General features: G+C 35.6%; 1 pseudogene across 1 annotated transcript in view; it reads right to left on the bottom strand.

Annotated features, from left to right (window-relative positions):
• Positions 1-18,432: 18,432 nt before the first annotated feature.
• The window catches only part of LOC308499456 (deleted in azoospermia-like), a 35,643-nt pseudogene continuing 31,270 nt past the window's right edge, over positions 18,433-22,805 (bottom strand). The window contains exon 2 of the transcript in view: positions 18,433-19,056. The product of the transcript in view is annotated as a deleted in azoospermia-like (transcript). The remainder of the gene's footprint in view (positions 19,057-22,805) is intronic.

Here is a 22,805-nt window from a genome sequence, read left to right as displayed (position 1 = left end):
AAGACACAAAAGCAAACATCCGCCAGTCCCCCTACATGGTGGTATGTTCCCAAACAGTCAAGCGTCCAATAAATTAGGGATGGAAGGCAATTCCCCATAGTCCATAGTCATTCGCCAGGGCTGTCCTGGGGGTGAGGGATGACCTTGACCTCACTCTCATGTCCCACGGAGGACTCAGCATGCATTTCCTCCTGGGACAAGTCCCGCATCCAGGCTGCGTCAGCAAGCAGTTCCCAGCCCACAGGGCGGCAACAACCTTCGCTTTCTCCAGCCTCTGCTGGTTGGGGAACCATCCACATCTTCCCACCCCTCCACGGGAATCGAGCTCTCCGGCAGCTGCTCCTCCTGGTCTTCCTCAGACTGAGCTTTCATACGCACAAACTGCTCCACTGCCCTTCGGAAAGCTTTGGCTGGCACCGTATCCTGCCGACTACGCCATGCGTCACGCAGGGGACCCTGCTCACTGCGCCATTTGTCGTGCAGGGTCTCAGCTCCCACTCCCCGCCCAAGAACGCAGGACACGGTAAGGCCAAAAAGGAACACCCACGGAGCCATAGATAGGGGAGTCAAACCAATATATTCTCTCTGGCGGCTGGGCTGGAGACACAGGAAGCAGGATCTACATAATCTGCCTAACAGCAGTCCGCGCTTGCCAGCCACCATCTTCTTGCTAGCCCCCATTTCTTTTGCTAGCATAGCCACAGCCGTTATATTAGTGGCCAATGGCTTACGGGTTACAGCTGACGGCCAACTAGCCACAGCTGCTGGCCATCTGATCACAGTTGATGGCCATTTACTACCCGAGCCAGCACCTTTCTATGTGAGGCCGAGAGCCTGGAAACTGTTTTTTGGGGTTTTGTCCCCACAATGACCTTCAAAATCATTCCTAGTTCTAATTTTTGGTTCATTCATTCAGCTAATATTTATTGAGCATCTACTACGCTGTGTTGTTCTAGATACTTCACATGTACCCGTTTAAAAAAAGCTGCCACAGACACATTTTGATGAGTGTTCTCCATAAAATCTTTGCATAGATTTATTTCTAGAAAATGATCATGGACTCCTGAAACTTTGACATGAACCTAAAGAAATATTTAGTTTTATAGATAGGAACATACAAAATTGTATTAATATAAAAAAAAAATCAAGCCATCAGAACCTATTTTTAGAAATGTATCTGAGTCAATTTGTTGACCTCACATTAATGTAGCTCTTCCAAAGTGTTCCGGTGCGAAATTTCCCCCAATCCCTTCTCTTCTCAAAAAGATTAAAGATAAGATGATTAAGATCAGGCACGCTATTGAGATATGTATTTTGTGTGTGTCTCCCTAAGGATGAATGACTGGATGACCCTCATGCATTGGTTTGAGATACACCAAAGAAGACTCCTATGGGGACCTGACTTTAAATGTAGTTCTAATTTGGGATGATATCTTAACCAAAATCATCCCTTTGTCTTTCTGCTTAATTTACTTGACACGTTTTCTGATTGAGAATTTTGAGTGATATGTGGGGCCTGACTTGACGACACTGTACTGACTGACAGTTCCTTCACGTCCTTTCCTGTGAATTTCTCTCAAATCTTCACCCTGCAGATGTTCTGGGTTTTGAGGTTGACATAGAATGTTGTTGAAGCCGACTCTCTACAGTTAAGGAGAATCATGGTCCTCTGTTTTTGGTCAAATTCTTTGAAGAAGACATCTATAATCATGCTTCTATAAGGTACTGATGGTGACATGGTACACTCTGTCCTAAATCAATTAGTTTTTTCCCCAAGCCCAGTTGTATTAGTAAATCGTATTTATGAAATTCCACTATTCCCAAAGCTTTAGATCCTTTCCTCAACTCGTCTCCTGGGAAAGTCCTCTTAATAGAGCAAAGTCAGATCAGCCCTTCTGATTTTGGCTAGATATTCGATATATGTACTAAGAAGATTTCCTTCCATGTCTCAACACTACTTATTGATAAAATCACTATGTGTATTGCAACACGTGTATACCTTTTACTAACGTGGGTGTAGATTCTTCAGGTGTCTGGAACTAACTTGAAAGTCTTCTTGACTTCATATAATGTAAGCATCCTTTCACTGATACAGTGATTTTATCAGACTGGCAGGCAGTCTTGTGGCAAACAAGATCCCTGCTTCCTGCGACACATGCCTTTGTGCAATCCCCTCCCCCTGAATGTGGGCAGGATATGTGACTTGTTTCTAGCTATGTAGACTATGGCAAAGATGTACAGGATGTATATGATTATGTGTATGTGATTATGTTACATAAGATTATAATGCCTATCTTGCAAGGAGACTCTCCTTTGCTGGCTTTGATAAAGCAAGCTGCCATGTTGTGAACTGCCTACAAAGAGATAATGTGGCAGGAAACTAGGGTGCCATGGCTGAGAGCCATCAGGAAACAGGGGTCCTTGGTTCAACAACTTCTAAGGAACCAAATATTATAAACTGTGTGAGCTTGGAAGCAGATTCTTTCTCAGTCAAGCTTCAAATAAGACTGCAGCCCTGGCCAATACCTTTATAGCAGCTTTGTAAGACCCTAAGAAGAGGACTCAGCTAAGTTGATCAACAGAAATTGTTAAAAATAAATGTAGATTGTTTTAAACTGTTAAGTTTGTGGTAAATTGTTAGATAACAATAGATAACTAAGAAACTAAAACACTGAGATTGGTAATGGTTGACAGATCTTGAAATATAGGGAATCTGGATTGTAAGAATATTTGCTTAGAAGTCATCTAACTGGGAGGATATTTCTAAATCAATGAGGGAAACTTGGGAAACCCACCTTAAACCATATAAGAACTACCTTAACATACTTAATATACTTAACATAATTGCCTCATAATGCTAAATGGGAGCACGTGTGATAAACATAGGAGGGAATTTTCACTACTCATGGCATTAGGGAAGATGTGAAAGCAGACAGACTTTTACTAGGCCTTGAATAATGGTTAGAGATTCCTTACATGGTCTCAATGGTGGGGAGATGGTATATTTTAGGTAGGATGAATAGCATAAACCAAGGTGACAGCGGTAGCATTGTTTAGAGTATATTTGAGAGAAGATGATCAAAATGTCTGCATGATCTCAGTAATGGAGATAATTGAGGAAGACATGATTAAAGAACACAGAGGTTATTTTGTACAACACCTTTGGTGTAAGGCAAGAACCCTAAACGTTATGCTTTGAATCTGTGCTCTTTGCTACCCCTTCTGTACCTTTAACCCCAGTAACTCTGCCTTCATCTGTTTGGGGTATTGGGCTTTTTCAAATATTTTGTTTAAACAAAGAGATCCACAGCTAAAAACAATATGTTAACTTACTTTAGAAAAATAGAATCTTTTGTGTTTTTTCCGAGTTATTAAATTTCTATTTTACAATTTATCTGGCTGTAATTTTCAGGTAGCATTAAAGAAAGGATAAATTAAAGTATGGGGAACTGTTAAAAGATTATTGTAGTTATTTACCCTCTGAAATGGAATCATTGATGCAGGCAAAACAGGATTTTACAGTAGGATTCAAGGATTTAATAGAGCTAAACCCAGAGCTTTGCACACTTGAGACACTTATTAAATATATGTTGAATTGTAGGGATTTGACAATATGACTCAGATCAAGGCAAAACAAAAAATTGCTAGAGAAAACTTTAACCGCATTAAAAAAATACTTATTTGGGGTGGGTCTAGTTGATGGAAATATAGAGGAAAGATATTAAAATATAGTTTTTGATCATTATGTTGAAAAATATTAGAAGTTTGGTACTGTAGCATCAACTCTTGCACAGGAATAAATTATTTACTCTATAAATTTTCTAAATAGAATTATTACAATAAACCATAAAATCTTTGTTTGACTAAGCAAATATGAAAAGTTCGGTAGGATTATTGTTATTTTAAATGTTAAAGGAAATTAAATTATACTTATTTCAGGAGTTTCCCCATACTCATTGAGACTTAGCTCAAAAGCCAAGGTTAGCAAGATATTTTTTTCCTACAAACAGAAAAATTACAGGATAAATGACCTTAACTAAATAACAGCCACAAACGTTTTTTTTAAGGGAATGGATTTTTATAGCTTTTTAAAGGTAGTCCCTTAAAAGCAAAAGCATATTTTATGGAAATTTTCAGTATGAATAATGAATATTCAAAATCAGAATCTCTTTTATCTTGTGTCCTAGTTCCTTTCAAAGGTATTTAGAATACACAGAAATTACATTTCGTATTTTCTTTAGCTTCTGATTAACAACAACATTAACTTTACAGAATAAATATATAAACATTAGCCTTTTGAAAATAACTGTGCCTTCCATAGAACTTGGAATATCACAAAGATTATAATGAGAGCCCAATGCATCTGATTGATCAATGTTGGAAAACAGAAATAGATGTGAATTATGGTTGGAGTAATTTCTCTTTGCTGAGCAGAATATTAACATCAAATACAATGCTTCATTGTAATCTTTCCATTCTAATTCCCAGTTTATTTGTTATCAAACAAACGTTTAAAAAAAAATGCATCTCAAAAATTGTCCGAGGAATACTGGTTACATTTACATTAAATTTGCTCCTGTATTATTTTCTTTAATGGTGTCTTCAGAAAAAGGTCTGTAAATGCGTAGCCTTTGCCAATTAATTATCCAGTAAGTTTTAAATTTGGGTGATATCTGGCTTATGTAAATGGAAAAGTGCTAAATTCATATAAAATATTTTTTCCCTTAAAAGAATAATTTCTAAAATATGCTTTTTTTCCTGCTTTACTAAACACACACAATTGCAATAAATAATAAAGGAGAATAATGAAATGCTGGAAAGACTGCTATACCACAAAGGTAAGGGAGATCAGGTATTCGAGTCATATTGTATGTTATTTTTGATGACTAAATCTACGTGACTAAAATAATTATCTTTTGAAACTCTTAAACATGTGTGCAGACATATACATATAATTAATTACCGGCATATCTCGGAGATATTGTGGGTTCAGTTCCAGACCACCACAATAAGGCGAGTATCTCAACAAAACAAATCATAATCTTTTTGCTGGTAGAGGTGCTTGTTTCAGTTTGTAAAAAAACCCGCAACATCTATGAAGTGCAATAAAACTAGGCATACCTGTATTTCAGTTGAGTATTATTCTTGTTCATACCAAACTTTCTTTTCATCATAGCCCCTTTATAATCTTACAGAACTGAGGGTGTTGATAAGATCATTTTTACAGGTATTTTACTTGAAATGTGGAAACTGGATATGCAATTCATAAAGTTGGTAAGAAAGAACCATCTGGAAATGAATGAAGATTATAAATATCTCAAGGTGCTGAGGAGGAAAAAAAAAAGATAAAGCCTGGTGGTGATGGTTGAGAAATCTAGAACTATTCTGGGCTTTGTATGAGGAAAGCAGGGAACATATCACTCCTATCCATAAGATGGTGGAGAGATCATACCTGGAATTCAATTTGTTGTTTTGTGCACTCTTAGAAAAGAAACTGTGAAGATTAGGTGGGCCCTGATAACACTCCACGAGTATCTGTGAAACCTAAATGAAGGCAGAACATGTTTCACATAATATGCCTATAACTACAAAAAAATGGCTTTCAAGGAAACAAATTCTAAGGAACTTATTAGAAGATACCTCTCAATGTTTTTTCAGTGGAAATATTAGTTTTCATAAAGCAGTAACTGTAAAAATAACTTTATAAAATGAATGAGATTGTGGTAGCTTCTTGAAGTTACAATTCAATTTGCATAAGAATTTACAGTTGTCTTGTAAATCCTGATTCTTATCAGCCAGGGACTATTAGTAATTATCAGACAGCATTTAATACTGGGGAAGAAGAAGGAAGAGGAGGAGAAGGAGAAGAAAGAGGAAGAGGACCAAGAGGAGAAGGAAAAGGAGAGTCTCTAAGAGAGCTGTTATCAAACTTTTGGACTTAGGGTCCCTTTATACTTTGAAAAAGTCCTGAGGTTTCCAAAGAGCTTTTTTCCCCCCTACATGTGTTATAATGGTTGATATTTACCATATTAGAAATTAAACTGAAAATAATTTAGGTATATTTATTTGTTACTGCATTAAAAAAACAATGATATTAAGCTCATTACATGTTAATGTATAGAGCATATTTTTAATGAAAAACAAATATAGAGGAGAAAAGTGGTATTGTTTTTTATTTTCATCTCTTCAATGTGTGGCTTAATAGAAAGTGGCTGGATATCTACATTCACTATTGTCATATGCTGTTTTAGGTAAACTATATGTAGAAAGTCCAGCCTCACAGAAATATGTAGTTGGGAAAAAGGGAATAATTTGATAGCCTTTTATATAATTGTGGATGTCCTTTTTGATGCCCTCTAAAACTTGGTAAGGTGTAGGTTTTTGCAGGTTACTTGCAAAGTGGAATCTGATACCATGCCAGTAAACTTTCAGTTTACTTCTGCTTATCATAGTCATCCTTTCCATTTAAGAGGCCCTGGGTTTGGAAACTGAATTAGAGATGACAATTGGATGAAGGGCCAAGATTTTCAGTATAATCATGCAAATCAATTCTCCATTTGTCAGATTTAGATTTTTTTTTTTTTAATTCTACAGATGTTTTTGGGTTGCTAATCTATTTTAATCCTAAGGATCTAAGAAGGCTTAGAGATTACTCCTCCCCCCCCCACACACACACGCACACACACACACACACACACACACACACACACACACCATTGATAAAGGGCATTGCAGCATCCTAAAATATAGTAGTTATTCTCTCTGGGTTAGAATTGAAAATGGGAGAGGCTATCATTGAAATGGGCTGCCTGATTTCAATGAGGATCACGGGGTCCAGCAGTGACAAGGTCCAGTTATACCACTTAATCAACAGAGACAAGGCATTGTGATGGTCATAATTAGCTGATAATTAGAAATCTTTGACTACAGAGATATTTGGCAATACCTACTCGTTCTTTAGTTTCCTTCAGAATGTTTCCCTCAACATTAAAACATCACTAAAGGCATTGTCTTTTTATTTATCCTTCTCAAATACTTCTACAATATTCCAGGTTTTATTTTGAAAATGTTATAGTGGAAATGTGCAAAGAAATATTGCTCCTTAATATTTTGCAAGAGTAGACAAGATATCTGCTTAAGTAGGTATTTTATCTAATTAGCTTAATATATGAAAAATTAAATACGCAATGTGTAGAAAAGGACAGGCCTCTCTAAATATATCACTTCAGCCAACTGGTGAAATTGAGATTACTCAAATATAGTCTACACTTGATCTTAGCCAAAAGGCCGAGAAGCGATTCAAATATAGTCTAAAGTGTGAAGTAAGTTAAGGTGTGAACATGAGGTATGAACTCAGAGACTTTTTTTCCCCACAGGTAGTCATCAATTTCCTGAAGTTTAAGATGGAGATTGCCAAATTTTTTTCTATCAAGGGCCAGATAATAAATATTTTAGGTTTGTAGGCCTTGTGATTTGTATTGCAACTGCTCAGCTGTGCTGTGGTACTAGGAAAACAGCCATAGGTAGTATGTCAATGAACTGGTGTGTCTGTGTTTTAATAAAACTTTATTTACCTTGCTCTAACCTCATGCTTTACTTTTTAGCATCTACCAACATGTATTCCATGTCTTTTTACAAATCCATTTGAATGATACCGACGTTCTCTATTTATTCACTATCTGATCTCTTATGTTTAAATTTTGATTCTTAATATCTTACTACTGAAACTTTTCTTAATGATGTTATTATTCTCCTTCTCCTTCCCCTCTTCCTCCTTCTTCTCCTCCTACTCTTCTTTGTTGTTATTATTATTATTATTATTTGCTGGTCAGCTCTAGTTACCTCTTCTGGGTTTAAAATCCTAGCTTGCCTTGATATCCCAGCTATTTTAATAGAGGATATCATTAGGGTCAGACTCAAGACTTGGATGAGCCACTTACAGCACATACTGGCCTATCCAAAAGACAGTACTAGATACGTTAATGGATGTATTCAGAACTTCATGCAGCTAGTCTGATTATGTCATTGGTCACTGGTCTTTATTCTCCTAGGGTCAACTAGTGAGACACTGATATTACCTGGGACCCATAACTAATGGGGCCCAGGGATATTCAGGGAACTCGGAGAGAATCCCTGAGGATTTCCAGAAAATATGAGCTGGAACATTGGATTAGCAAGATGGAACTCTCCTTAGAAGGTGGGAGAGAAGATGAAACTGAATGGGCCACGCCAACATGCTTCTCAGAAGTAGAAAATGAGGAAGGAGGAAAGGTGACAAAGTCTAGAAGTATAAACACGTTAGTGAATCTCATTCCAATCCCACAGTGAAATGCCGATTACTTTAATGAAGGCTTCAGTAAAGCGTTACCTTAATTCCTAAGTAAAATTTTACTACCAATTTAACATAATATCAAAGATAAAATGCACTATAGTTCTGATAATCTACTGAATTATTCAAAAGATAATTAAGCTAAGACTCTCAACACTAAATGTAATATGATTTTTGCAAACTTTATTTCCTTTTTTTTATATGTAAAATCATATAGCCTAGCATGATTTGGATAGCTTATTTTAAGTTTAAGTGGAAATAATATTTTTTTCTGTTGCCCTTTCCAACTTGAATAGTTTTCCCTACCCACTGCCCATTCTTAATATGCATAATGCATGATGTGGTTAAAACAAAACAAAACAAAAAACTGTCGAGAACAATTCAATCAAATTAAAAATATTCAGCAGAAAGTATCCATCACATAGTTTTCAAAGTTTGTGGCTTTATTCAAAATAGGTGTAAAACTAAAACATAAGTCCCTGCTCTTTGACTGTTGAGTCCCTACCACATGACTGATTCAGATTTCTGAAGCTGATTGTTTAGTATTCCATTGTCCATCATATTGAATTAATTTTCTTGGCATTTTGTTCCACTGCCTTTTAATTTGAAATAGGAACTTAGAAAATGTCATTTGCTTCCTTTTTAGAATAAATTTTATATTTCTTTCATTATGTGCTCAATCAGTATCACCATTATTTTCTTTTAATATTTTTTTATGTTGCCCAAATATTATTAGTTAAATTTATATTGGCCCAAGGTCTGAAAAGTTAACTAAGGATCTAGAAACTACAATTTTTTGACACATTAAGTCATTTGTAGAATAATAAAAATTAATTTTTTATAAAGACATCACATATTATCAAGTAATTTAGTTGAATGCATAATTTTGCTATTTTATAAACTTAAAGTGATGTTTATTTGACCAACAAAACTAGCAGAGGAAATTTAGGAAATTCAAATTAATTAAGCATTTCACGAGAAAATAACCAACCTCAAGACATTCATAATCTGGAATGTTATCCAAACAGTTTTATATGGTGGAAGTCAGGGAGAAGATGTAAAGCTGCTTTTACTTTTTAAAATTAAATTTATTGGTGTGACACTTGATAATATGATTTTATAAGTTTCAAGTGTACAATTGTATAATACATCATCTATATACTGCATTATGTGCTCAACACCCAAAGTCTAGTCTCCTTTCATCACTGTATATTTGATATCCTTCTTCAAATTCCCCTAACCACCATACTGTTGTCTATGTCTCTAGTAACCCCTCTAGTAACCCCCATACTAGTAACCACCATACTGTTGTCTATGTCTATAAGTATTTTTGTTTGTTTATTTGTTGCTTTCTGTTTTGTATTCCATATATGAGTGAAATCATATGATTCCTGTCCTTTTCCATCTGACTTATTTAATTTAGCATGATACTCTTAAAATACATTCATGTTGAAAGTCCTAGCCACAGCAATCAGACAAGAAAAAGAAAGTTCCCAAATAGGAAAGGAAGAAATAAAACTTTCATTATTTGCAGATTACATGATATTTTGTACAGAGAACCCTAAAGATTCTACCAAAAAACCCAAAACATTAGAAATAATAAATGAATTCAGTAAAATAGCAGAAAACAAGATTCATATTCAGAAATCAGTTACATTTTTTATACCAACAATGAACTATCAGCAAGAGAAATTAAAAAGACAATCCCATTTACTATTGCATCAAAAAATACCTAGGAATAAATTTAACCAAGGAAGTAAAAGACCTGTGCTTGGAAAATTATAAGAGATTGAAGGAAGGAACTGAAGAAGATACAAATAAATGGAAGCATATACCACGCTTATGAATAGGAAGAATTAACATCAGTAAAATGTCCATACTACTCAAAGCAATCCATAGATTCAGTGCAATCCCTATCAAAACACCAATGGCATTTTTCACAAAAGTAGAACAAATAATCCTAATATTTATATAGAACCACAAAAGATCCTGAATGTCAAAGCAATCTTGAGAAAGAAGAACAAAGTTGGAGGTATCACACTACCTGATATCAAACTGTACTACAGGGTTGTAGTAATCAAAACAGCATGGTACTGACATAAAAAGACTCATAGAACAATGGAACAGAATAGAGAGCTTAGAAATAAACTCATGGTCAATTAATCTATGAGAAAGGAGGCAAGAATATACAACGGGGTAAAGCAAGTCTATTCAATAAATGCTATTGGGAAAACTGGACAGATACATATGAAAAAATTAAACTAGACCACCTTCTTATACCATATACAAGAATAAAATCAAAATGGATTAAAGACTTAGATGTAAGACCTGAAATCATAAAACTTGTAGAAGAAAACATAGGCAGTAAACTCTCTGACATTGCTCTTAGTAATACATATTTTTTTATATACCTCCTTGGGCAAGGGAAACAAAAGAAAAAAAATGGGACTACAGCAAACTAAAATGTTTTTGCACAGCAAAGGAAGTAATCCACAAAGCAAAAAGACAGCCTACTGAATTGAAGATATTTTCCAATGCTACATCCGATGAGGTATTAATACTCAAAATTTATAAATTTAGAAAGAACTCATATAACTTAGCCCTAAAACAAAAATGAAAACAAAAACAAACAATCTAATTAAAATTGGGCATAGTTTATTGGGGTGACAATTGTCACCCCAATAAACTTTAATTACAAAAAATGGACAGAGGACCTGAAGCATTTGTCCAAAAACGACATACAGACAGCCAATAGACATAAGAAAAGATGCTCAATGTCACTAATCATCAGAGAAATGCAAATTAAAATCACAATGAAATATCAATCCTCACCTGTCAGAGGGGCTATCATCAATAAATTCACAAAAACCAAGTGTTGGTGAGGATGTGGACAAAAGAGAACCCTCATGCACTGTTGGTGGAATTGTAAATTGGTGCAACCACTATGGAAACAGTATGGAAGTTCCTCAAAAAATTAAAAATAGAACTTCCTTATGACCCAGCAATTCCACTTCTGGGTATTTATCTTAAGAAAACAAAAACACTAATTCAAAAAGACATATGAACCCTTATCTTCACTGCAGCACTATTTACAATAGCCAAGATATGGAAATAACCTGTGTCCATCAATAGATGATTGGATAAAGAAGAGGTGGTACATATACACAATAGAATATTACTCAGCCATATAAAAGAATGAAATCTCACCATTTGTGACAACATGGATGGATCTAGAGGGTATTATGCTAAGTGAAATAAGTCAAACAGAGAAAGACAAATACCATATGATTTCACTTATATGTTGAACCTAAACAAAATAAATGAACAAACAAAACAGAAGCAGACTCATAGATACAGAGAACAAACTGATGGTTTCCAGATTTGGGGGTGGGGAAAAGTGAAAGGATTAAGAAGTACAAGTTGGTAGTTACAAAACAGCCATGGAGATGCAAAAGTACAGCATAGGGAATATAGTCAACAATATTGTAATAACTATGTATAGTGCCAAGTGAGTAGTAGACAGATCAGGGGAATACTTTGTAAATTATATACTTGTAAATATCTAAGCACTATGGGGTACACCTGAAACTAACATAAAATAATATTGAATATTAAATGTAATTTAAAAAGATCTATCCATGTTGTTGCAAATGGCAGTATTTCATTTTTTCTTGTGGCTGAGTAGTATTCCATTACACACACACACACACACACACACACACACACACACGTATATATGGTGCCAAAAAAAGTATGCACATTTTAAGAAAGGAAAACTGTATTAAAATTGTAATACTCAATATATACTAATAACAAAGATGAATACAAGTCAACTTTGACTTCTGCAATTACAAGAGGTGCTCAAAGTGGTTACCATCAGCATCCAGACATTTCTGATTATGGCAAATTACTGCTTGAGAAATGTTGACCAAAGTGTCCACTTTTATACATTTTTTTGATACCCCAATATATATGTATTGATATATACATCAATTTCACATCTTTATCCAATCATCCATCACAGGTCACTTTGGTTGTTTCCATGTCTTGGCTATTGTGAATAACGCTGCAATGAATATAGGGGTACATATATCTTTAAGAATAAATGTTTTCAAAATTCTCAGGTACATACCCAGAAGAGGGATATCTGGGTCATATGATAATTCTATTCTTAAATTTTTAAATGAAACTCCATAGTCCTTTCCATAGTGGCTGTACCAATTTGCATTTCCACTCAACAGTGCATGAGAACTCCTTTTTCGCCACATTCTCTCCAACACTCGTTATTTCTTGTCTTATTGATAATAGTCATTCTAACAGGTGTTAGGTGGTACCTCATTATGATTTTGATTTTGCATTTCCATTATAGCCCATGAAGTTGAGCATCTTTTCATATATTTGTTGGCCATTTGTGTGTCTTCTTGGGAAAACTGTTCAGGTATTCTGTCCACTTTTTAAGTAAATTGTTTTTGTTCATTTGTTTGTTTGTTTTGAGTTGTATGAGTTTTTTTTATATATTTTTAATATTAGTCCCTTATCAAAGGTATTGTTTGCTAATATCTTCTTCTATTCCATTGGTCATTTTGTTTTGGTTGTGGTTTCTTTTGCTGTCCAGAAGCTTTTTAGTTCAATATAATCCCATTCATTTATTTTTGCTTTTACTTCCTTTGCCTTTGAGTCAAATTCATAAAATCCACTGTGAGACCAAGGTCTATAAGTTTAGTACCTATGTTTTCTTCCATGCAGTTTATTTTTTTAGGTCTTATATTTAGGCTTTTGATCTGTCTTGATTTATGGTGACAAATTTCAGCCTAGCTTCATTCTTTTGCATGTGACTTTCCAATTCTCCCAGCACCATTTATTAAATAAAGAGGCTTTCTCTTCTCCATTGTATGTTTTTGGCTCTTTTGTTGAAAATTAGTTATCCATGTACATGTAAGTTTATTTTTGGACTCTCAATTCTGTTTCATTGGTCTGTGTGTGTTTTTCTACCAGTATCATGCTGTTTGGATTACTGTAGCTTTGCTGTATAATTTGAAGTCAGGGAGTGTGATACCTCCAGCTTTGTTCTTTTTTTCTCAGAATTGCTTTGGCAATTTGGGGTCTTATATGATTCCACACAAATTTGGTGATTTTTATTCTATTTGAAAAATACCATTGGGATTTTGATATGATCTGTATATTGCTTTAGGTAATTTGCCATTTTAATTACGTTGATTCTTTCAAATTTCATAAATACAGTATCTTTCCATTTCTTTGGGTCTTCTTCAGTTTTTTCAATAATGTCTTCTAGGTCATTCACGTCTGTTGTGAAGTTTATTCGTAGGTATTTTATTACTTTTTTTGCAATTGCAATTTCTTTTCAAATTTCTTTCCCCTGAAATGTTATTATTAGTATATAGGACACAATGGATTTTTGTACATTGATTTTTTTCATCCTGCTACTTTACTCTATTTGTTTATTGTTTCTAATAGTTTCTTGATGGAGTCGTTAGGGTTTTTTATATAAAGGATCATGTCATCTGCAAAAAGTGACAATTTGACTTTTTGTTCCCAATTTGGATGCTTTTTACTTCTTTTTCTTGCCCAATTGCTCTGGCTGGGACTTCCAGTACTATGTTGAATAACAATGGTAAGAGTGTGCATACTTGTTTCTGATCTTAGAAAGAAAAACTTTCAGTTTTCACCATAGAGTATGATATTAGTTGAGGGTTTGTCATATATGGCCTTTATTATATTGGAATGGTTTCTTTCTATACCTATTTCATTGAGTGCTTTACTCATAAATGGGTGTTGTATCTTGTCAAATGCTTTTTCTACTTTTACTGATATGATCACATAATTTTTATCCTTTATTTTGTTAATGTGGTGTATCACATTGATGGATTTGTGTATGTTGAGCCATTTGTGTATGTTGTGCCCCTGGAATGAACCCCACTTGATAAGGATGTATTATCTTTTTAATCTATTGTCATATTCAGTTTGCTAGTATTTTGTTTAGGATTTTTATATCTATATTCATCAGAGATATTTATCTGTAATTTTCTGTTTTTGTGTCCTTGCCAGGTTTTGGCAACAGGGTAATGTTGGCCTCACAAGATAAGTTAGGAAATATGGTTCTTCTTCAAATTTTTGGAAGAGTTTGAGAATAGGTATTAAATTTTCTTTAAATATTTGGTAGAATTCACTAGTAAAGCATTTTGGTCCCGGACTTTTACTTTTTGAGAGGATTTTGATGACTGTTTTGATTTATTTACTGTTGATTAGTCTATTTAGGTTTTTCCAATTCTACATGATTCAGTCTAGGAAAGTTATATATTTCTAAGAACTTGTCCATTTCTTATAGGTTATCAAAATTCGTGGTTTAAAGCCTTCCATGGTATTCTTATATAGTACTTTGTATTTCTATGGTGTCCTTTGTAACTTCTCTTATTTCATTTATAATTTTGTTTATTTGAATCTTTTCTCCTTTTTACTTAGTGAGTCTAGGCAGAGGTTTGCCAATTTTATTTATATTTCAAAAAAAACCCAGCTTTTTGTTGCATTCTTTTTTCTGTTGTCTGTTTGTTCTCTATTTAATTTAATCCTGCTCTAATTTTTGATTATTTCCTTCCTTCTAATGACTTTGGGCTTCATTTGTTCTTTTTCTAGTTCTTTAAAGTAAAATTTTAGGCTGTTTATTTGAGTTTATTTTCTTTTTTGAGATAATGCTATAAACTTCCCTCTCATTACCACTTTTGCTGCATCCCCCCAATTTTTATGTGTTGTATTGTCACTCTTATTTGTCTCTATGTATCTTTTGATCTCCTCTCTTATTTCATCTTTTACCCCCTCATTGTTTAGTAGCATGTTGTTTAATCTCCACAATTTGTGTTTTTTCCTGCTTTATTTTTGCAGTTGAGTTCCAATTTCAAAGCATTGTGGTCAGAGAATATGCTTGGTATGATTTCAGTGTTCTTGAATTTGATGTGGTTAGTTTTGTGTCCCAACATATGGTACATCCTTGAGAACGTTTCATGTGCCCTAGGGAAAAATGTATATTCTGGTGGTGTTATTTGAAAAGCTCTCCAAATATTGATTATTTCCATTTGGTCTACTGAATCATTTAAGGCCAATATTTCCATATTGATTTTCTGTTTGGATGATCTATGTATTGTTGACAATGGGGTATTTAGGTCCCCTACTATAATTGTGTTTTTGTCAGTTTCTGTCCTTCATTTTCTTAGTAGTTGCTTTATATATTTTGGTGCTCTCAGGTTGGGTGCAAGTATATTAATAAGTGTTATATCTTCTTGATATATTGTCACCTTTATCATTATAAAATGTCTACCTTTTCTCTTGTTACCTTTTTTATCTTGAAATCTATTTTGTCAGATATAAGCATGGCTACACCAACTTTTCTCTGGATGACATTTTTTTTTGGATATTTGATTCTACTCTCTCCTAGCTTTCTGTTAGCATTTTACGAGTATATTCAAGGATCCAATTTTTTCCATAGGGTTGGGAAGTTCTCATTGGTTATTTGTTTGAGTAGGCTCTCTGTTCCCTTCTCCAGCTCTTCTCCTTTTAGGATACTCATTGTCCTTATATTGCACTTTCCAATGGATTCAGATAGTTTTCATACAGTTCTTTCAATTTTCTTTTTTTTCCCTTTCAATTCTCTCTTCTTTTACCTGAGTCATTTCTAGATTTCTCTCTTCTGTGTCAATAATTCTTTCCTCCATCTGATCTGTTGTATTTTCTAAGTTTGCTAGTTCACTCTTCATCTCATTTATTGAGTGCTTCATCTCCAGAATTTCTGTGTAGCTCTTTGTTATAGTTTCAATCTCTTTGGTGAAGTACTCCTTTTGTTCATTGATTTTATTTCTGAGTTCTTTTAATTGCCTTTCTTAGTTTTCTTGTATCTCATTGAGTTTTTATCAGAACTGCGATCTTAAATTCTCTGTCATTTAAATCACATTCTTCTATGTCTTTAAGTTCATTTTCTGGAAATTTTTAATTTTCTTTCTGAATTTCCTTGTTTACCTTGGTTATTCATTGTGCTTGATCTGTTATTTTTCTGCCTGGGCACATGTGGGAATGAGATCTGGTTTTTTTTTTTTTTTTGTGTATTTGACACTTCACTGTTTATCAGGTTGATAATTTGTTTTCTAGTAGGTGGTGTTGAAGTTCAAGTTCTTCTTATCTTTTACCTGCTCTGTTAGGGTTTCTGGGATCTCTGTGGGGTGGTGTCACTTTGGCCGTGGAAAACACTCCATATCCCCTGAGGAGGTGGGCATCCTCTTTAAGACCTGGTCACCTCAGTCTTGGGGTTCCACTCCCATGGATTGAAAGTGACTAGCTATGGGTCTTCTGTGTGTTCCCAGTGCCATGTTCCTGTAACCAGAAGCATTTAGAGAAGCCACTCTGTCTCAGTTGATCCAACTGTCTCTATCAGGCTGTGCTGCAATGGGTGGGGAAGGGGTGGTCATGTTCCTGTGTCTGTGGAATCCTTTGTCTGATGCTGGCAGGCTGTGGAGTACTGTGATTCTTTTTTTTTTTTTTTTTTTTTTGCACAACTTCTCTGCCTGGATCCTGGGCCCTGCCTAAATATGTGCCAATCATTCATACCTGATTGCTGTCTCTGCCCCTCTGGTTTGTCCAGTGGGAAGTGCACCCCAACCCTTCACTGCTATCATATCTGCCGGGCTGCAAGCATAGGACTGCACTAAACTTCTGTGTCTATCCTTCTCCGTCTCAGTCCAGTCTCTCTTGGCTCAGATACACCCATCTTCAGATGTCTCAGTGCATGATGTCTCAGTTGTGTTTGTGTGTTGAGCAGGGAATCCTTTGTTGAAGTACAGATGTCCAACTTGTAATTTGAAGGGGCCTGGCCTGGATGTTCTCTCACACCACCATGCTGCTGACGTCACTCCATCTCTATTTTCTGTAGAGTCCTCTATTCTCATGAGATTACCCTGTAGATGTTTCCAGGGACAAATTGTGGTGGATAAGTGTGTGTGCATTTGAATCAAAGTATATAAGAAGAACACAGTCCTAGACAACTCCTTGGCTATTAGACTATGGTGTTTAGATATAAAACAAAGTTTATGTGTTCATTTGTTTGTTTCTTCATTGAAAAATATTATTAAATATTTACTATGGGGAAAATATTATGTTGAGATGGGATGGGGAAAAGATAAAAGATACATATAATGCTATCCTTGTTTTCTGAGAACAATAGAATTTTAAAACTTGAATGCTTGACCTGCATAACGTATTTCAACTTTGAAGGACAGTAACCTATTTTTTTCTCCGGTTTCAGTAGTTTACCCTACCCAGTGCTGCCCATCTTTAATGCACAAAATGCATGATGTGGTAAAAGGAAATGGTTCAACTAGAAATCTACTTCAAACTTTTCTTTAGTCATGTGAGTAATTGGAGCTCAAAGCTTTTAAATGACATGTTTAATGTCACATAACTTCAATGGTCTGAATATAGGGACTCACATTCTAATAGAGGAATTTTTAATTTATTTTTTTTCTTTTAGAATCAATTTTACTTGGTTTAGATAAGGAAGACTTCAATACAGCTAACTATATATTGAATTCTGAATACTGATTAAAAATGCAGTTTAAAAAACTCTGCTTTTGTGGTAAATTTCTAGACAAATCATAAATGTAAAGCACAACATTGTAAATACTGTACTATTCACAGGTACTTGCTGGAGAAGTGAAATGCTTGTATTCTAATTAAAACATTTCTGACTTTTCAAAATAGTGGGTTTTCTAAAACAATTTTTTGAAAATTAGCATTTGCTTTTAAACTGTTAAAATGTCAATTTCAATTAAAAAAAATCCTTACAGACAAATCTTAAACTTTTTTCTTTCATTCTCAATTATTTTTTTCTTTCAACACAGAATCAGTTTCTAAATAAATATTTATGAAAAACAGTTTCAATGTAAAAACAACAATAAAAACTAGGAAATCTAGTACAGCTTGTATAGTCTGAACGTGATTTATCAATATTCAGAACTAAATGCCTATAGTGGTGGAAAATGTCCAGTCTCTAAATATTCAAAATCCAGCAACTTTCCTTGAGACTAGAAAGTTAGTAGAGAGGATCAAAGAGTTTTAAGTACTGCTCAAGTTCTTCTAAATTGATGCGCTCTTTTATCCTTGAAGAAGTCATCTTGAGTAACAACAGATTTCTCAATCTGTTCTTTGGATTAAACAGACAAGATACCACCATCTGTATCCTTTGGTCCACAGATTTCTTTTGTGGGCCATTTCCAGAGGATTGAATAGCTTCAGGAACTGGACATTCACATGGCAAAACTTCAGCTCCTGAATCAACTTCATTACAGTGTTAGTTAACAGATGTACGAGCCGGAGGTATAATGTAGCTTCTTTTTTTCCCCCAGAAGGCCACTGTGGTTGCATCTGATAACTATATATAGACATCTGATATCCAGTGATGATCTGAACTGGTGAACTTGGATAAGGAGGATATGCCTGAACATGTTGAGTTATATAATTCATCATGGTTGGAGGGTGCATATAAGTTTCAGTGTTTGCATTGCTTCAGACACTCTGAAACTGTGGTACATGAGGAAGATTAAAAGACAAAGGACTTGACTGCACATAATAAGCAAATAAATTTTATTTCCTGATCACAGGGACCATCTTTTTACCATGGAAATTAGTTTGTGATTCTATCTTTTGCACATCGACATCATTATAAAAGACTTATTACTACCTACAAGGCAAGGATGTAAGATAAGTATATACATTCTCCGAAAGAGGGTGTTTCTGAGCTCCTGTTTCTGGGGGGCCTTCATTAGGGCATCATGTGCGCCATGGTTTCGTGTATTTTGTTGGGAAGGAGAATGAGAAACCTGCCAGAATGAAGAGAGAAAAATCTTGACTCTTATTAACAATACAAAGTGTCCCTGTTTACAGTATTTTTTTTAATCAATGGAAAACACCTTGAATGTATAATAACTTAATGCAGAGGTAGTTGGAGAGAATGAAAATGAAATTATGGTTGTTTGTTTGCACATGCTTTTTATGAGAGAAAAATGGGTAGGTAGATAATTTCTTGCCTGAGTAAGTAATTAAAGAAATTGAACCTCATTTCTCAGTCCCTACACTGACTTTTTTGTCTGGACCAGCTGAGTTAGCATCATAATACTGCTATTCAGTGAAGCAATAGAACGTTGCTGGGGGCGGGGGTGAGGGTGGGGTGTGTTGTTTGTGGAGGTGGTTGGAGAGTGCTCTGCTGTGGTTTGAAGGTGGCAACCAGATGTGTTGGTTTTGGGGGCTTTTGAGAAGGGCTCTGTTGCAGGCCAATGTCAGCTACTGCCTGTGTCCTGCTCAGGGCCAATTGGTACAAGCTACAAAGTAATCTGCAGATGGTTGTCCTTTATGCTGAGCTTGGAGATGCCTGGGAGAGGCGAAACTGCAAACTGAGGCTGGTTTCCACTAGTGCTAGGCTTGGGGATGCTTAGCAAGAGGTATGGGGCACACTGAGGCCAGATGCTTCTTGTTTGGAGTTTGTGAACCTTTAAAGCGAGAGTTGTTAGATGGGCGGGGGCGGGGGGGGGGTTGGGGATAAGGGGAAAGGTGAAGGGATTAGGAAGCAGCTGGTAACCACAAGATGGCCTCAGGGTTTTCTGAAAATTATTTGGGGAACTTATTCAATAATGTCGTAAAGATTTTGTTGGGTATCCGATGGACATGCGTCCTATTTGGGAGACCACTTCAGAGGTAATGTGGATGCCTGATCATGGCATTGTACACCAGAAGCTAAACATTAATGAATGCCAACTATAATTTTATATATATAATGTGATGGCTGGGTGTGAGGTCAGAAGGATAATGGATGGGGGGAGGGGGGTTCATAGTGTGAGGGATATAAATGATGAACGTCTAAGTATTACCTTGTCTTGTACACCTGAAACTAATAATATATATAAAAAAAATCAATTAAAAAAAAAAAAGATTTTAGGAAAGTCCTCAGCCTGAACCAAGACAGGCTGTTTGTATAGAAATGTCAATGAAAGTAGCTTGAGTGGGCCTGCAAATTCAGTTGGGTGGGGTCTCAAGGAATTATCAGGGTGGGGTGAATGGTGATAGCCAGATTAAGGGAGACTCAGACTTGGCACCTGCCTGTGCCTGTGTGTGCAGGCTGGGTGGAGGGAGGGCTCAATAAAGGAACAATGGCATCTGCCAGCACTTCTGTCTGGGAGAAAACTTCCCCTCCAGCCCTTGCCCTGCAGCCAGACAACTCAGTTTCTCCCTGTATGTCCTTGGTGCCTTTTGAGTTGCTGCCCCAGCCCTGGAGTTCAGAGTGTGTGAGTCCATCAGCCAGTAAGTCCGTGTGCAAACTCTTTAAGATGGGTGTCTGAGACTCCAGCAGCCCTCCATCTCCCTCAGCCACAATCTCCCCTGGTTTTCATAGCCAGAAGTTATAGGGACTTATCTTCCTGGCACTGGAACCCTGGGATGGGGAGCCTGGTGTGGGGCTGGGACCCCTCACTCCTCAAGGTGGTTATCCCTCCCAGTGGGTGTGGTGCTAGACTTTTCCATCTCTCTACCCCTCCTATTGGGCTCGAGGTGGCTTCTTCTTTATATCCTTAGTTATAGGACTTCTGTTCGGGTAGACTTCAGGCAATTACAGGACAATAATCGTTGTCCTTAGTGTAGTTTTAATTTTAAGGTGGTTATGGGAGGACAGGAGCACAGCATTTACCTACTTTGCCATCTTGACCAGATGCCTGAAATTTTAATTTTTTTAAAAGAATTTAACAGTAACTAGAATTTAAGCTTGAGTATTACATTAAGTCACTCAGTAAGCACTGAGAATTAGGTTAAAACATTTTTGAACTTCATTATTTTTTTCCAAAGGCATTGGTGAAATGTATTGTTCTAAGCACAAAGAGGTAAAAAAAATATTAACATTGTTTTTGATCTATTGGTAGTCCCTTCAGGCCCAAGCTATTTTCAAAATGCCTGAACAGAAATTATTTGTATATGATATAGGCTAATTTAAGTCTCTCTCTCTCCCTCTCTCTCTCTCTCTCTCTCTCTCTCTCTCTCTCTCTCTCTCTCTCTCCTATTGATAACAGAATGGTTTTTGTATCAATTCAGGCTGACTAGAAGATTTAATTAACAGTGACCAATTACTGAATGTCTATTGTGTATCAAGTGCTTTATGTATATTCACTTTTAATTATCACAAGAGAAGCCATTATTATCCAATTTTTAAAAAACAGATGATAACATTGTGGCTCAGAGAGACAAAGTAACTTATGCAATATCACCCATCTAATAAACGTCAAAGGTAGTATTGAATGACAAAGTCTGTCTGATTATAATGCTTGTACATTTTGTAATATTCATCCAACCATTAATTTATTCCTTTTTTTCAGAAATAATTCAAAGTAGTTTGATAAGGAGCATCTCAAAAAACATGCTGTTAGTGGGCGAGAATGATAAATGATAAAAATATCTCTGAAATCCTTAGTATTAGTAGCTCCAGAATATTTTAGAGGAATCTGTACTCTCCCAATGCCTCCATGTTAACAGAGCTTGCCAACAAGTTTAGTTTGATCTCAGTTCTTGCCAGGTGGATAGGAAAGAATGTTAATTTCCCTTGTTCCTCGTGGCAGTTTCTTTTGTCCTCTAGTGGCATTTGGGCTGATAATCTTTGTGGACTGATTTATTTTTGTATTCTTTACAATCTTGCTCTTGAGTATACTCAAAACATGGAAATATGCAGACAGCTGATCTGAAATACGAGGGACCAAGATAAATGGTCGACTGAATAAAGATAGGACTCCTTTAAAGTCAGTGATATTATAAAAATTTACCCACCTCTGCAACCACGTGGGAATGACAAGGTGGTTCCTTGATCAAGCATAAACCTAGGAGAACTTGAAGGTTTAATCCAGCTCAGTAATTGACTTGTTTTGTTGTCTCTCTTAATACTGTCAACAGTAGTCTCTTAACTGTGAAGGACAATGATAGAGTTAACCTTTTTTTGTTGACTCAGTTTCCTTATCTGTAAACTGGAAATCATACTAGGAATAGGTCAACTCAAAAGAGTGTGTGTGATGCTCAGAAATATAAAATGTTGAAGATTAAAAATATGGTACAATATAAATGTTTTAGAATGTTTATATAACAAGGTTAAATTATATATTCCTGCCTAGGCTCTTGTTCAAGGTGGTGTGTGTGTGTGTGTGTGTGTGTGTGTGTGTATGAATATGGACAGTGATTTGGACAATAAAGACCTTGAAAATAAACCAGTCAAATATGCCTGATTTTTCTGATATGTCCCTTCAGGTGTGATTTGATCTTGATTTATGAGGTCAGACAATTAAGTTCACGAACTCATCCTAGACAAAGTGCTACATACCTCATTGCTGAATATCACTTCGGTCACCTTCGAAGTACTCCTCTTGGGAAGTTATGCATTGATGCCAGTGCCTAG

The sequence above is a fragment of the Rhinolophus hipposideros genome, assembly GCF_964194185.1.
Source record: "Rhinolophus hipposideros genome assembly, chromosome: 1".
In the NCBI taxonomy this organism is placed as follows: Eukaryota; Metazoa; Chordata; class Mammalia; order Chiroptera; family Rhinolophidae; genus Rhinolophus; species Rhinolophus hipposideros.
This window is presented reverse-complemented; position numbering and strand designations above follow the sequence as displayed.